The 3,059-nt window shown below is 41.0% G+C and overlaps 1 long non-coding RNA gene across 1 annotated transcript; it reads right to left on the bottom strand.

Annotated features, from left to right (window-relative positions):
* Positions 1,861-2,289, bottom strand: LOC109843192. Its single transcript, XR_002247570.1, has 2 exons — positions 2,239-2,289; positions 1,861-1,976 (listed from the first exon to the last, which is right to left on the bottom strand). It is a non-coding gene; the product is annotated as an uncharacterized LOC109843192 (long non-coding RNA).

The following is a 3,059-nucleotide window of genomic DNA, read 5'->3' as shown; positions in this document are numbered from 1 at the left end:
TGCCACCTGCCACGACCTCCTCCTCCATGAGATCCAGTCCCCCGCCACGAGATCCAGTCCCCCTGCCACCTGCCACGACCTCCTCCTCCATGAGATCCAGTCCCCCGCCACGAGATCCAGTCCCCCCGCCACCTGCCACGACCTCCTGCTCCACGAGATCTAGTCCCCCGCCATGAATCCCTACACCCTCGTTCGATCTCTCACACGCAAGGTGGCCGAGAACTGTGACTGCTTACAAGGTATTCCATCATTCTTCATCATCTTTGATTGGATTCAGTAGCAAAGAGTGTTAATTTTGTAACATATATTCCTCATGATAAGCTAGAAACAATTATAGTTAAGCTCAAATTGATTTTGGTTCTACATCAATGTGGTTTGTTTTTTTTTAATTTTGACTATACAGTTGAGCTCAAATTCAGTAGCAAAGAGTGCTAATTTTGACTATCAATGTGGTTTACTTTTTCTTGAGGTAAATTAACTAGAATTTCTGCAGAAAACTATTCAGAAATAATCCTACTGAACTGGTGCCACTCTCTCGTTACTCACTTTAAATGTGAATGTGATAAAAAGTTCTATGAGTTGAAGCACTTTATGTTTAGATTTTTTTATACTCAACAGATGTATATGCCTGATAGCTATTATAGTCCAATAATAGATTTCTTTGAATTTTATTCACTAAACTCCCTTAGTTTCAAATACTTCTTGGTGTAACAAGATGGAAATATGAATCATCATGGAGTCATACATATAGATACTCATATGCTTTCAGATTCGGATTTGTTGTTGTCGCATCGTATGCAACATCACAAACTAAACTGCTATACAAATGTGGAATTCATAAAAGTGGTGGCGTCACAACATATAAGATATAATTTTCTAGGGCATCCATAAATTATTAGAGCATATTTAAAAAATGACGCTTGCCAATACTTGTCAAGGATACACAGTCATTCAAGGATATACAGTCATGCAAAAGTAACGAGCAGCACTAGTAGTGACATTATGCAGACAGAATAAGCTATTAACAGGTCGCAGAGAAAGAAGGATAATGCTTATCCAAGTTGTGTTAATTCAGTAGCAAAGAGTGTTATTTTTGACTATACAATGGTAGAGAACAAATTGTTCATTCACCCTATCCTTGTTAGATAATGCTACATTATATATAGAACTGAAGCATCAATATTCACTTGTCTTTTTTCCGTTGATAATCTCTTTTCAATGCACAAATTTCCAGATGATATAATGGCAAGAAAGAGTTTTTATGTTGTAAAGAGAGGTTGACGTTGTGGCATTTTTTATAATTGGGAGGAATACAAATCTCAAGTTGATAGATTCCCAAAAGCCTCCTACAAAGGGTATGCAACGTATGAAGAGGCTTTGAGTGAATGAGAGAAGCACTTAAGCACGCATGATTCAACATCCAGCTCAAGGCATGTCACTACCACATATTTGCTCTAACGTAACAGTTCTAGTGCAACGCTTATGACCGTTGCGCTAGGTATCTATGGGGGCGGTTTTGCAATGCTTTGACAACGGTTTACAAAAACCGCTTCGCTAGGCCCAATAATTTTGATTTGGGCCGATTTTATAGACTGGTTTGGGCTTAACACTAAAACTAAATCTCTTTTTTAACACTGAAACTAAATCTCTTTTTTTCTCACCGCTTTACCAAATATCCCTCTTTCTCTCTCTCTCTCTCTCAAATCATCACCCCTTTCAAAAATATCTCCCTCTTCGTTCGCTCTGGGAGATCGCCATGGCCGAAATTCGTCGATCTCATCGCTGAACTCGTCGCTAATCTCTTTGCCGTTTTCCGATCTCATCGTCTCCGATCTCAACTCTGATTTCGTCGTCGATCTCGTAACTAATCTCTTCGTCGAGCTGCTGGTCTCGTCTCCGATCTCATCTCCGATATAGGTCGTCGAGCTCGCAGCTAATCCGTCTCCGATCTCACTCTCCTTTGGACTCTCAGGTACCTCAGTTCCTTGTATTTCTGACGTTCGCTCTGGGAGATCGCCATGGCCGAAATTCGTCGATCTCATCGCTGAACTCGTCGCTAATCTCTTTGCCGTTTTCCGATCTCATCGTCTCCGATCTCAACTCTGATTTCGTCGTCGATCTCGTAACTAATCTCTTCGTCGAGCTGCTGGTCTCGTCTCTGATCTCATCTCCGATATAGGTCATCGAGCTCGCAGCTAATCCGTCTCCGGTCTCACTCTCCTTTGGACTCTCAGGTACCTCGTTCCTTTTATTTCTGATTTCTACAGTTTCTTCCCCTTTCTATTAGGGAAATTCTCCTTGCATCTATAAATCTATTTTGTTTGTTTCTTTGGTCTCAAACAATTTCTTTTTCCTAAGAGTACGTAAGATACTTGAAGGATTTGCTTACAAGATTTTTCACTTCCAGTTTCATATCTGGCGATACTTGCAGTTTCTAGTTTGATTATTGTGAGTGGTATCAGAGCCCAGATTTCTGATCTAGGGTTTTTTGGTGGAGGAAGATTTTTGTGTGAAGCTTAGTTCTTGGAGTTCTCAGCTTCGGTGGAGATAGCATTAGGAGTTGCCGTTGGAGATTTTTGCTTTCCTCGTGTGGATAGGAGATCTATTTGGAATCCGATCTAGGGTTCAGTTGGGTGGTTCCTAATTCTATCAAATTTGTTCTTTCTCTACAATTTGGAGTTAGTTCGCAATGGGAGAAGAAGGTGAAAGCAGCAAATCGATGGCGGGTACAATACAAGTTGGTTTTCAAAACACCAAAATTAGTGTGGTGAAATATGACGGAAAAATCAACTTTGGTTTGTGGATGAGCGACGTACAGGATGCGCTCAATGCTCAGAATTTGGAAGAGACCATTATGGTCCACGAAAGACCACCTAAATATGATGAGGCGGTATGGGAGAAAATGAATAGGAACGCTTGTGGGGTGATCAGGTCCTGTTTGGAACAGGAACTGAAATATGATGTGATTGGGGTGCTCAGAATTTGGAAGAGACCATTATGGTCCACGAAAGACCACCTAAATATGATGAGGCGGTATGGGAGAAAATGAATAGGAACGC

Source organism: Asparagus officinalis, chromosome 5, assembly GCF_001876935.1.
Source record: "Asparagus officinalis chromosome 5, Aspof.V1, whole genome shotgun sequence".
Lineage (NCBI taxonomy): Eukaryota > Viridiplantae > Streptophyta > Magnoliopsida > Asparagales > Asparagaceae > Asparagus > Asparagus officinalis.
Note: the sequence above shows the minus strand (reverse complement) of the source record. Positions and strands in the feature narration are given on the sequence as shown.